Genomic DNA, 14,415 nt, shown 5'->3' with positions numbered 1-14,415 from the left:
TTTAAAATAGTGCTTGGTCTGAGCAGTGAGACTAAAGATGATTCATGACCTTCTGTAAAGACCTGAAAATAGCCTGTGGCTGATAGTTTTCAAGCTTGGCCAAAATTGGAGTTGAGGAGATGAGAAAAATCTATGTTTTTATTACTTCCTTATGTAGGCAGATTGAGGAACAAACTGAAAACTTTTCTATTGTTTTATGTGTAGTAAAGCAATATTTCCTGGTGTACCCCTTCAGTAAAGAAGCTTCCTCGTCTTTGTCCAAGGTATAAGAAAGGGCTAAAGGTGTCTAAACCTCTGCGTAGTTTGTGATCTCAAGAGTTATTTCAGCTGGTTATTATAGATTGATGGTTAATTCTGTTCCTTCCGTGACATATCTTTCTAGATATTTAGAGCTGTCTTTACAATATCAGGTCTTGTTTGGTTTTAGAATCCTTGCTAACAATGAACGATTGTAACATACTTGGAATTTTTGTCTCTACTGTTTATGGGATTCATTCTTCTGTTGTGTCTCCAAATACATCTGTGTCTGACTCTGCTATAATGCAGTGTTTATAGTACAGCTGCATTTGATTCGACTGCGATTCTCATTTTTTTTGCTTCTTTTTCACAAATAAGGCGATGTTGGTAGATCATGTTGTGCTTTCAATTAATTTGTTACTCTGTTCAAGCAAGCTAAGTCAATTTCCTGTTTGAAGAAGGGCTTTTGGTATTTCTTTCCTTAGCTCTGGTGTAATTACGCTTGTATAAGTTGCTATAATTAATGCTTATCGGGTGCTGTGACGTGCTGTGATTGGAGTCATCTCAATATTAACAAAATCTAAAAGAACAGTGATGTTTCTCAACTATAGAGGCAGATTTTTAGAAGTATCCGAAGGATCTCACAGAGTAAGTACAGAACAGTGTCCCTACATATTAAGCATCTTCACACCTGCTAAACTTGTACCCTTAAAAAATTCTGTTATTTTAAGGAGTAGTGGCTGTTGTGCTCATGTATTCATTATTTGCTTTTGTAATTCCTAATAATCCTGGTCTGAGAGTTTAGCAGGCTAATCTGTATATAGTGTAAAAAAAAAAAAAAAAAATCAACTAGATAAATGCTTCCTGTACTTGAGTACCTCTCATATCTTGAGTCCATTTGAGTAGCTCTGTAATTACATAGGTGAAAATAATGCCTCCTATTTATTTCCATGGCAGCGACAACCTATGTGTAGAGCAGAGCACAATAACACGACTGATAGAGCAGATACTCAGCTACAGAATGCTGTTTTTCATCATAGTCGCTACCATTAACTATACATTTTTGCTAATATGAGCAAGAGCCTGCATGCCAGACTTGTACAAATCTGCACTAGCAAAGTTGACCAACAGTTGCTACTGCTGAGTTGCACCACCCACTGGCTCACTGTGCTCACATCCACTGTTGGGTCTCCGTAATCATTCAGCAAGTGATAATGAATATCAATGGGTACAATAGTTTCCATGTAGAGGAATTCAGTGGCACACCTTTGCTTCATACGCACTTCCGTATCAGATGCCATTTTGTCAGACTGCCCCTCTGCTGCCATCTGTCACATGGCAACAAAATGTAATGGGATATTGGTGGGAAGCTTCAACTTCTATTGCCATACCAGCAACATCTGCCTCAGATGTCGTAGGCCAATATAATAGAATAGGAGGCATTACTTTTGGAGCAGCACTTACAGATCAAGTCCCCAGCAATGAGAAGTGCCTGTTGGTGTTTTTCCTTTATGGTAACTAAAAGTCAAGGTCCTTAGTTTGTGCAAGGCCCAGGAGATGGATCTGCAGGAGTGGATAGGAGCTTGTTGCTTCAGCCTAGAACGTGTTTTTCTGGAAGATTTCTTGCATCTCTTTTTAAAATAGAAATGATCAAGGTGGGTGTCTAAGTAGAAGAATGGGATCTTTTATATTTAAAAATAAAAGGACCTTTTGGAGACTTGAGCATCATTCAAATTATTGACATCTGCTTAGGGAGGAAAAATGAATTGTTAATGTAAAAATTAATTGATATCTCTGACAATAATTGGACCTTAATTAGCATAGAAAGTAGCCATGGGAATATTAGCCTCACCAGATGCTTTCTTGCTTAAGCTAGAATTCTTAAAATGTTCTTGGAAATCAAGGAAGTGGGTGGTGAGGGGGAAATCTTTCACTTTAACTCACCCTTGGATATACTTAACAGTTTTTACTGTTGTGAGTTACTTCTAAAAGACCAAATGACATGCTCAGGTATTTCCTTAACAACTATTTTAGTTTCCTGTTCGGAGTCTGGCATTTCACAGTAGCATTACTGCAAGCATTTAATTGGTCTCTCTTGCATATCTGGCAGTTTTCCTCATCAGCTCAAACTTCCTGTTTGCATTACCTCCCACTCTCAGTAACAGGAGATGTATACCTGCATATAGATGTAGGTTTTCCTAGGTTTGGTATTTTAATTTTTGAACTCTATTTTTACACGTTAAATTTGTGAAACTAAAGAGCCAGTCAGGCCCTTTTCGCTGCTTGATGCTACTTGATCTCGTGCTCTTTGGCTATGTGTTTGCAGCAAAATAATTTGGTAAAATCATCAAATATTTTGGCAGTGTCTTATATTCAACTATGGAAGTAGTCTCTTGCTGGGATTATTACTTAGGTCTGCGCAGGATCCTGGATCCATCAGCACCTGTATATATACTCATGAGAAACCTTGTTAGTGCTGGCATTGTTCTTCACAGTTCCAGAATTAAATCCTGCTGCATTGGCCGTTGCTCCTGCAACTTGGAACATGCTTCATAGATCTGTTCTTATCAAATAGTTCTTCCAAGTCTGTGAGTTTGTCACTTCCTCGGTGAGCTTGTTTTGCTTACGAATCCATCAGTGAGCTAAGGAACGTTAAATGCCGCTGTCAAAAACTGATTGATTGCAGCTTTTCATGAACTTGGATTCAGGCCTCCCAGTAGGTAACAGATTTGTATTTGGTGCAGAGTTTTCCATGCTACTCTGTTTCTGGCTCCTTCATTATAATTTCTTGTTTTCTTTACTCCTAATTCTGGATAGTGCTACAGAAGCTAACTCCTCATTAGCTTCTCCCCTCTGTTCCTCACCTCCAGATCCTTCAAAGCTACTTTGTACTCTGCATCCCTAGATGGTTGGTTTTTCCCTTTCACTTTAGCCTCAGTATTTTGCTAGATTATACAATAGAAAAGAACTATGCTGCCTAGTGAAATGCAATTGGCTCCACACGTGGCCCAAAACACGTGGGGATTGGGATCCTCAGTGTCTGCCGTCCTGTAAAGCAACAGTCATCAGGGATTCTGCAGCTCCAGGCTTCTCTGGGGATGGTATATAAGGTTTGTCTCTCAAAAATTTTTCCAAAGTTTTTAACTTTTTGTTACAATTTTTTCTCTTAACCAATAAATGCCCATATGGTAAAAAAAAAAAAAGGAAGATCAGTCCCACTGACATCTCCTGGGGCTGTTTATAGAGTAACAACTTTCTTTCTGTTGGAGAAAATGTTCCTTCAGAATGGCAGGACCAGCTTGAGCTTGGTTTTCCTCATGCATGAAATCTGTTTCATGGCTACATGAATGTCCAACTCTACAGCAATAGTAGGAGTCTTCCAAAGGTCTTGTCTTGCTGAGTGTATGAACAAACTGGATGCCATGCAGGTGCTTCTTTTAAAGAAATCTACTGTAAAGATTTCACAAGGGAAATTAAATTCTCCATCCCAATTTCCAAAGCCCGTCTCTTTTATTAGAAGGCTCACAAGAGGCTCCCTTCACCATATTTAATTTACCAATTTTATTTGGACATTTGAAGAAACAAAGAAAGGCCAGGAAGTTGTAAATTTAAGAATATGGAAGGTTTTCTTTAGTGAGAGTGGAAATGGTTGCTGGCAAAGTACATCTGAAAACAGTATTCTGTTTCTACTCCTTTTACTTGGCAAAGATATGTGATATTCACTATTAGGGTAAAATTATGTGAAGCAGCTGCACTGACAGATAAGATTAATTATCCTTTGCATTGCTGACATTAACCCTACTTGTCATCAGAGCTGTGGAAAGAGGAGTACCTTCTCATCAGGTCACTTTGTGAACACATTTACTACCAATATGTTATTTTAAATTATCATAAAATCTAATGAGTCAAAATGGAGGCAGTCATCTGTAGTTTCCTATCAGCATGTCAGGATTATCATCTCTCAGATTTAAAAATGAAGAGGGAAAATACTAGTAGCAATCACCTAGACTGTAGAGTTTCTGCATAGACTGTAGAATTTCTGTAAGGTATGTTTTAAATACCTTTGTAAGCAACATACCACATGAACCTGAGATAATGTCATTAAAAAGATCTGAGTCTCAAAGCTCTTGTTGGCTCTATGCACCAGTTCTGCTTCGGACTGATATAGTTTGAATGTGAACAGAAAGAAATAGTGATGTACCATAGGGAGGCCATTCTTCTAAAATGTCTGGCAGGCAAGTTTTGTGTGAAAAGGCAATTCTAGCTTTGTTTTTTGTCTCTGCTTCTCTGTTCCAATAGCCATGGTAATGAGCTAAATACCTATTCGTAGTGTTGGAAAACACTACCAGAAAGCAGGACCCAGGCTGCTCTGGCAAACAGCTGGCCAAATGTGTTGTGCTCAGGTGAGAGCAGTTTGTCTGTCACCTCTCTGACTGTGCTATCTGAATCCTCTCCTTTTAGATAAAATGTGTGGCTCTGTGGAGCTCCACTAGCGAAAGGTGTCACGGTGGCAGCTTGGGAGTGCCAAGGTCCTTGGTCCCTGATGGCATGACTACTGCCAAGGACCATTGATGTAATTCTTTGTGTGCCATGAGGATATTTGCCAGGGCACATCTATAGACACATGGAACTGGAAGCCTCAGGGTTGTTCCCTAACCTTTATGAGATTTCCAGTGAAAGGACATGGTGTCCATACACTTACAGAGACCGAAATTCTGTTCTGAATAACTGCGTTGATAGTAAATTCTCTAATGGATTCCTGGTAGGAAATGAGAAAACAGTAGTCTGGAATTGGAACATAACTCTATTTAAAAAAAAAAACAAAACCCTATCTCTTGTCATACTAAGGTCACACTTCACGTGAGATTGGGACATTTTTCACTGATAACTGTCTGTGCTGGATATGAGACAATGAGCAATCAAAACTGTACATTTTAAAAAATATCTCTGCAAAGAGAAGAAAATGCAGATGTTTGTAGAGAGATCTTTGTAATTTAGCAGGCTGGAGTGGTTCATCCCTTAGTTTGAAACACTAAACTCATCAAAATTATGAAAGCCATGAAGAAGTATAAAGTGTTAACTTGGTTAAATTTGGAACGGAGCTGCCCACCTGTTCTTCTAAATATAAGTGGCTCTGCAACATGACCTGCTCAGTCGTCAGAGGGGGGTAAGTCAGTGGAAGCTTGTGCTGGGCTCTGTCCGTGAATGGGGGCAAGCCAAGGAAGGCAGAAGCCTGTAAGAATGTTTTGGCGCTACTTCCTGGCTCCCACTGTGACTTTAGATACATATCACTTTATGTAATACTTTTTTCAAATGTGTGTATTCAGCTCTAACGGCTCGTTGATCCTACCTAAGCTCTTTGGCTTGGCTCTGCTGTCAAGTTTTCTTGTTTGACCAGGTCTAGTATATTATGTGCCTCGAAGCTACAGACGCTTCCTTAATACAGGAAAATAAATTCAACAGCTCTATTGTGATCACTTGTTGAAACAGCTCTAACTTATCACACTAAGGTTTCCTGATGCTGACAAGCTAAACAACTTTCACTGGTGCAAAGCCCTGCCGAGCAAGCCTGCTTCCAGATCTTATCCACATTGTGAAGGAGGTGTCTTACAGAAGCTTGTTTAAACAACTTCACACCATCCTTCTCAATAGAATTGAGCTGCGTAACCCACATGAATCTCTTGATTTAAACATTGAATCTCTATGCATCAGTGCTTAGCGGGTGACAGTCACCATCCAAATACTACTAATTAGCTTTTTATTTAAATGAGTTGAGAAGTACACTTTAGGAGCTTGGCATGCTTGCCAGTTGCAACTCAGAGCAAAGCTCTGAAGTGCTCTTTGTAAAAATAGGCACATTTTCTGTCTTAGTGCTTACTGCAGGTATCTTCCTTTGCTACTGGTTTCCTAAAAAGACAAACTTATTATTCATTGTACCTAACATATTCAATTTCATAAGAGGCCCTGGATGTCAAGTATTAAATATCTGTTTTGGTGAAATAATGTTGTATTTCAGTTGGTGCTGTTGGTTCTGTCCCCCCAGCTACTCCCTGTGGTGGTTGATCTTAAACCTTTTAGGGCACGCTGGTTAGCAGCTTCCTTTTAGGAAGTTTTTTTTTTTTCCTGAGGCACAGATTTGAAGAAGCAGCCCATCTACTGACAATAACAGAGCTGGTGTGGCATTAAAATTCTATCTCCACTCTAATCTTATACGTTTTATTTATATACATCATTTGCTACCGGATTAAAAATTGTAGTTCTAATGACTACCAGGGTAATTTTGAGATAGCAGTATATATTGCATAAATAACAAACTTTTCAGCTGAGAAATGATTTACATCTTCCCAAGTTGCATGTTTTCTTTGTAAGATTTATTAAGTTCTCAAAGGACACTTTATTTTTCCCTTCCTTTCCTTTCCCTGCCGTTGTATCTGTGATCCAGCACTCTCAGAAAGCACAGGGGAGCAGCAGCCCTTTGCAAGCAGGCAGGCTGACAACAAGTAGCGCTGGCTCAGGGTCTGACCCACGTGCCTTTGCTGCAATTACACCTTAGCTCCAGCTCTGCAACATCCTGCCTCTTCTGAGCAAGGATTAAAGGCATAAAAATAAATTGTGCAAGATTCTTTCTTTATGGTGATCTTACTCTTTGGGGAATTCCGTTAGAGATTTGCTTTTTGGACCATAAAGCTGCTTTGAAATCTCTTCTAAATTGGATGTGAATTCTAGTTTTCTGAGATAAATAAGTGCAACATTGGAATCCTGTTCTGTCCACTTGCCAAAATCAGGTCCGTAAGGGCAGCCAGAATCTATTATTGGTTTACACTGGTGAAGATCTTCTGATGTTAAAGGTTGAAACTGTGTAACTGACAGTGGAATTTGGCTCCTGGCCTTTAGGCTTTCAGCTATGCCTTATAAATACACAGTTCAAACAGAACTCTTGTGGACTAGATATAAAAAGAGGATACTAGGGGGGAAATGATGAAGAAAAGATACTTTTCATGGAAGTCTGTATATACATTCGTGTAGGCTTATGAGATTGTGAATGCTCTAATGCATATTTTTCCTTTGTATTTAAATGAACTTATATTTGCAGGTTTTAATATAAATATAAGTTTATTTTGTTATCACTTCCTTCCAGAAGATGATCATTTCTGGAAATGTTTAGTATGTGTGCATGAAATATCAGTCTTAATATTTGCTGTAACATGAAGAATGGGTGTCAGCTTCACCAGTTTGTGCATGCGTAATGGCCATCTGGCAGTGGTTAGGACAGAGATGCCATTATAACACTGTGTTAGGAGAAGTAGCTGCTGCCTTGTTTTTTCTTTTTTTTTTTTTTTTTTTCCCGTTAATGGTTTTTATTCTTCCATCCTTCTTCCATCCTTTTAAACCTCTTTTTGATATGACATGGTTAAATGCTATGGTGGTTATATTTTCAGTTGAATGCTTCTGTCGTCCACCAGAAAGTTTCAGCGGTCTCTTTGTATAGGTAAAGTTGGGAGGTAGGAACTTAAAAACTCAAGTTATAGTAGTGGCTTCTTCTAAAAAAATAATAAAATTTGACTGTTAAAAGTTTTGTTTTACACATACTATTTTTAATCAGTAATATGGCATCAATCCGAAGAGTTTAGGGAATGATGGGAATGGCCACTCTTGTTTTCTCAATTCTAGAACAACAAATTCAATTTTCACTCATGCTGTTGCAGTACAACTTCACTGAAGCAAGGTGAATTACTCAAGGTTTGAATGCTGACAGCCTATTTATTGTTGTCCTTTGCACTTTTTTGCTGGTCATGTCTTCACAAGTCTTGGTGACTTTAGGCAGTGAGGTCCATCTCTGCGAGAAGAGTGAGCTGTTCTAAACTTTCAAGGGAAAAAAGAAAAAGAGGCAGATAAAGCCAGCCTGCTTATCTGTGTTTTAAGCATTGCTTGTCAGAGCGCTGCAGTTTTATTATAAGGGAGGGAGTGGTACATAATATATAATAGCATCTGGAGTGGGAGCTTGGCCTGCTGTGGAGAAAGAGCTGCGTTGTACATGTATTTATTTAAAATCTAGGGGCCTTCCACTGGGAAACTGGAAAGGATTTCTCCCATTTTCCCCGTCTGATATGAAAGTGACGCCTATCTCTAGTAATTGGTTTTACCTTGAATTTGGACTGGTTGATATCTGCAAACTAATTGCTTTAGAGAAGACTTCTGCTTTTCTAGTTCCTTGTGCTTGTCTAAAATTTATCTTTTAGTCAGAAATCTGTTTTCTCACAGTTTTTGTTAATGTGTTTCTGGATTTGCTGGTTCTTAACTTGGTTTCTTGACAAATTTGCTGAGAGGTTGGTTTACCCTCCTGTGGGAATAGAGAATTTGGGATTATTGGATCTTTCCTTTCTGACTCTGAAAGCTGGAAGGAAAGTTAAAACAGAAGGGCACTTCTTGAGGAAACAGCTGTACTGGTAGCCGCTTGGGGATTCCTCTGAAAATATGGGTTTGCAGGCTTGGAGATGGATGAACGTTTTGTCATCTGAGCCCATCTAGCAAATATGTTAGAATTATGCTCGAAACTGACAAAAAAATGAATAGTCTTGGCAGTAGTGTGGAGGAAAAAAAGGCCTACTCAGTGCTTCAAAGCTGGCTTTAACTTTTTCCAGTAGCTGCAATAAGACTTAAAATTTAGCCTCCTTCCTTGGTGAGTTACAGGAGATGTGCAAGAACACTTTTTCTTTGAGATTCTATGTGTATTTTATACATTATAGTCTTGTGCTTTTGAGTAAAAGGCTCAAATTTCAATGACTGCAGACAACTACTAGGTAGGGACTGGGTGCATGAGAAATCGAAGTGTTGTGAAGAAAGGTACTGAGTGTCTTCTCCATGTATTACTCCTCTCCTCATCCATGAAGATAATAACATTTAACCAGTCTGTAACGTTATGTAGCATGCTCAGACATTTTCTTTTCCTCTTGCTTTTCCATCAGCATTAGCTTCAGCTAATGATTTGTGAAACTATAAAATAAATGAGCTACAGTGATATGAGGAATGAAATCCTTTTGAACAGTGTGGCAAGTAATGTGATTCTGGCTTATGCTATGGAGCAGGGTGACAAAATGACCATAAGTGGTGTGAGAAATCCTATCCTGGAGAAAGTCAATATTGCTGCTGCTCCCAACTCTTCCTGACAAGATGCGGGGCAGTGGCTGGCAGGGGGAGTTGGGGGAACGCGTAGGCAGGTGCTGGGCTCCAGTCTGTCCAGGGCTGGGTCACCCAACAGGGAGTGGGATTGTGGCTTGTTTGAGGGCTGGTGCTTTCGATAGTGCTCTCCTGCTTCTCTAGCTAGACATTAAGACAGCCTTGTTCAGCGAGGATTATTCAACAAAGCTTTACCACCACCTCAAATTACACAGAAAATTTGACACTCTAGCAAAAACGTATGTTTCTGGTCAGGTGACTAGTGTGTAAAATTCAAAGAGACAGTAGGGACATGGGAGGCCATTGTTTCTGAATCTGCTTCATAATGACCACAACTTATTGTGGATGTGCCTGCCTTCTCCTGGCCTGCTGAAGAGAAGGTGTAGAAGGAGGCAGCGCAGCTGTGATATGAAGGCACTGGTGCATGTGAGGTGATGTGTAGGACAGCATGGTAATCATCAGGCTCCAAGTAACCTGTGACTTCAATGGAAAACATAGGATCCTGTACAACACTATGCTTGGAGGCTTCCTTTGTTACGTTTTATATTGTAACTGATAGCTGGTGACCAAGAAAACTAGTTTCTGTTGCCTGCTGGGTGTTACTTGCTAGTAAACAAATGATAAATGATCCTCTTAATTTAGGGTTTGAGGTTTTTATTCTTGAATTTTTTTTAAAGATGGCTTTCTACTCTTTTTTTTTTTTTTGGAAAACAAAGGCATGAATTATGCAAACAGATTCTAGTACTGAACTAGATGCTGAACTTCTGGAATACTCTGATTTTATACATATAAGTAAGTAACATACTGGCATGAAGTGTTAAGTGACTTTTGAAGAGTCTTACTATTAATAAAACTAGAGGGAGATTTGCCATCTTTTTGTTGCTTATAAAATTAAGCTTAATCTTTCTCAAGTCACTTCCTTTTCAATCTTCGGGTAAGAAATACAGTAAAGCATTTACCACAGACTTCATCTCCTGAAATCTACTACAAAGTTTGTAAACTCTTCCTTTGCCTCTTAGGAAGGAATTATGACAAATGATAAGTTATACTCTGTGCCGTTGCTTGCAAACTTTGAATTGCTGTAATTAAGGCATCCGGCAGAACTGCTGAACAGTGTAAGAGATGGCACTGGCTCTTCCTGCAGGTTTGGCCAGGGTCTAACGTATTTTTTCTTTGTATCACAAACTTAGTCTTCTGCACTATTAGGAACAAATACAGAAATGAGAAATGAGCGAAGTGGTTTTGGCTGTGTTTGAAGGTTCAGTAACCCAAACAATCAGAAGACGTTCTGTTGTAACCTTTTTTCTAAATAGTAAAGATAAAAGACAAGATTTTGTCTTAATCCTCTTAAATTCAGGGCTGAAGGGAAGGAATGGGCAGGTGTCTAAGTGCCTCCTGACTACCATTCACTCAGCATTTATTCAGGTAGTTGTGTTCTGTGTGAAGGAAGGCACCCATTTATAGAGTAAAATAACTATCTAAGTTAAAAAATAACTAACTAAGTAAAATAATAATCACACTGGCTGGGGGTGGGAGGCTTTTTGCAATGGAGTAGAGCATGCATTTTTTGCCTCTGGAAGTGACAGAGATCACTGCTTAATTAGGAAAATAATTGTGGAAAAGGGAAAAAATAATTCAGGGGTAGCAAACTGCCTTATGGAGGCTTTCTGAACAGGAATGCCAGGCTGCTGGGGACACAGAATGCCTCTTGTGCTGGCTCAGAACAAGTGACATCAGAAGACTTGCTACTATGTTATCCAGGTTTACTTTTGCTGTTTGAATTCTGTAAAGGCTTTTGTATCTCAGATCTGGTTTTACTGAACTAGTGGCTCTTCAAGTTATGTTTCCAACATTCTGAATGTTATGTCTCTTGTGCCAGATGTTATTTAGAAGAGGTATTTCTCTTTATGTTGGCATGCCTCACTGAGCAAACAATCACAAATTTCTGCATTTTTTTTCCAGTTTAAAAATGTGCATAACCAGAAATTTAAGTATTGTGTGCCTTTTGCAATTTTGAGATGAAAAACTTTGTAGTATTGGGATGATATTTAAACACTGAAATAGTTAAAAATGGCTGGATTAAATAGACTTTTTCAAAAACATCAACATGATCGTAATTATGAAAGGATGAGCTTGAGTGTGACATTGAGAATTTTTTTTCTTACTGGAAATGCATTTTTTTTTTTTTTCCCAGCAGTTGCAGTGAAATCATGGATTTGATTTTTATACGCATTTTTGTCACAATAATTTTGACTGATTTCGGGGACCTAGTTTTGTGACTGAATTCTTAACCTCTTGTTGTAAGGAGCTTAGAGTCTGGTTTTACTTCGTAAATGCTGATACGAAGTTAATGATTACTGTAGCTGAATACTCTTATGTACTCTGTACATAGAAGGTATCTTCTATTTTAGGTTACTATTTCTGATGTCTGGATGCCTCCATCTGTATGTGGCCGGTGTGAATATGGCTGATCTTGACAACATCTAAGAACTATGTGGTGGCATATGTGAAATAACTTTGGATGTCCTAGCTTTTATGGAGACAGACCTGTGGCACAGGAGCTGTATCTGCAATTGATACTTCTGCTTTTGATGCAGACACAGGGTGAATGAAAAGGAAAATAATCACCCTGGTGACCTGTGGGTGTTATTCTATGAGTCAAATCTTAGACACCTCAGTGAGAAATTCTTCTGGCTCCACTTTTTTGTACCTGTTTGGGAATCTTCACCTCTAAGGCCCCAGCCAAGCGTGTGTCACATAATACTTACCTAAGATAGGGTCTACCTTTTCCCTCTGGAATATTTTAGTGAGGAAGTTATGTGAATGTATAAAGGTGAATACTTAAATGACAAAATCTCAAGCAACTTTTCTTTTTCTTCATCCTTCCAAGGCAGCTGACCTTGTTTCCTTCCTGGTAGATTACTGTTGGTTGGCTCTCCCCTTCTCAGGGAATAACAGCGTCACTGAATGGGTACTCCTGTGTAGTTAAGTCCAGTGCCTATCAATAACAGAAAAGCAAAGATAGTAGTACCAGCAATTAAGGCACTTTCTTTTTATCATTGAGCTAGTATTTTTAGGAAGCTGATGGAATTTGGCTTGTCATCTAACACACAATTCTTTTGCCAAATGTCAGATCTCCTGACCAGCCACCCAAGTTGCTCTGCCAACTGTCTCTTGCAGAAAGAGGAATGCAATGGAGTTGGCAACTTGATGAAGAATTAACAGCCTCTGCCAGCGTGCTCTAATTAAACAGCTATATAGACAACAGCTGCGAAAAATTCATCAATCATAGAATGTTTATTATTGGAATTAAAATGTCTCATAACTAATGCATAGATTTACATTGATTAACATCTCCTAGAAGGAACAATCTGTGTCTTACAACTTACTGTGGGCATTTTAAATGTCTGTATCACTTGCACTGTCACCAATCTGCCTCTGGTTAGTTGACTGTAGTTAAAAGGTTTACCAGCTTCTTTGCAGCAAATCAGGATCTAAAGCTGTAGAATTGCAACCCTGAACACTTCAAAAGAAGTCTAAATTCCTGTCAACATATGGGCTGTTGGATGTTCCGGTATACCAGTCTTCTGGGCACATGGACAAGACCCTGTTTTTTACACTTAAAGTAATGCAGCAAAGAATAATCTTACTGCATCAACATAAAAACCATGTGGAGTTTAGAAATAAGGTCATAATAAGTTGCCCTGGTTCATTTTATCTTGGTATTCAACTGTACAATTTAACACTGTCAATTGTGTTGCTTTTGTTTTTTAGATAGGAGGTATTTTCTTCAGGCAGTGTTTGTTGCAGGCAAGCTTCTAAAACGCTATACTATATGTATGAAATAACAGTCAGTAAGGTTGAAAAAGACCTCTGAGATCATCTAGTCCAACCATCAACCAATCCCCATCATGCCCATCAATCCGTGTCCCTCAGAGCCACATTTACCGTTTTCTTGAACACATCCAGGGTCTGTGACCCCACCACCTTTCTGAGCAGTCTATGCAAATACCTCACCACTCTTGTTGAGAGGAAGTTTTTCTTAACATCAAACCTAAACCTCCCCTGTGCAACTTAAGGCCGTCACCTCTTGCCCTATCACTGTTACCTAGGAGAAGAGGCACCCCAAACCTCCTTTCAGGGAGTTGCAGGAAACAATAAGGTCTCCCCTGATCCATGTGATTTGGAGCCAGTGCAAGGCCTGAAGTCCCCCTTAAGTCCTCAACATTTGTCATGTTCTGGCTAGAACCTGTTTCATAATGGAACAAACATTCAAGTTAAAGTTCTAATACAGCATCATTCTTCCTGAAGCATGGAACTTGCAGGGAAAAAAGCAAGCAAGAAATTAACTCCAAGGTCCTGAGCCCATGATGAGGTCTCTTGCTGTATTCAGTGATAAAGAAATAGTGCTTTCAGTGTTGTGTGTTCAGTAAATGCTTTTCCTCATCTAGAAAAAATAAATACTTTAAATATTCAGTGGCACTGACAGTTTGAAAGTTGTATTTGAAAAAAAAAAATAAGAACTTAGAAAACTTTAATGGAGAAAAGCTGTTTTAATTTTTGAGTAGATAAAATGCATGGAATCAAATCTTGAAATGCTTTTGTGGCACATCACTTAACCGTGCCATTTCTCCACCTTAGCATCTTGTTCTAACTTATGACACAACAGGAATTTGGAGGTCTCAGAGCAGGCTAACTGGATATCTTTTAAGCATAAAAATAAAAGCAAGTATAAAATATGGTACAGAGGTCTAATCTTTGGATTCCTGCCAGTTAAACTCACCAGTCAAGACTACATGTCCATTCTGTAAACTGTTTTCTATTTCAAATTAACTCTTAGTCCAGACTCATGTCTGCATGCTACAGGAAATACTTTTTTGGTGAGGTATTTAATAATATCAATTCTTACTGTATGATTAAGAGGTAAAGAAGTTTGGTGGTTTTTAGTGAACAACTGGGACTTCTGTCAAGAGATGAAGGCTGTATCTGGAACATAGTTCA

This window comes from Meleagris gallopavo, chromosome 11 (genome assembly GCF_000146605.3).
Source record: "Meleagris gallopavo isolate NT-WF06-2002-E0010 breed Aviagen turkey brand Nicholas breeding stock chromosome 11, Turkey_5.1, whole genome shotgun sequence".
NCBI classification, from domain to species: Eukaryota; Metazoa; Chordata; class Aves; order Galliformes; family Phasianidae; genus Meleagris; species Meleagris gallopavo.
Note: the sequence above shows the minus strand (reverse complement) of the source record.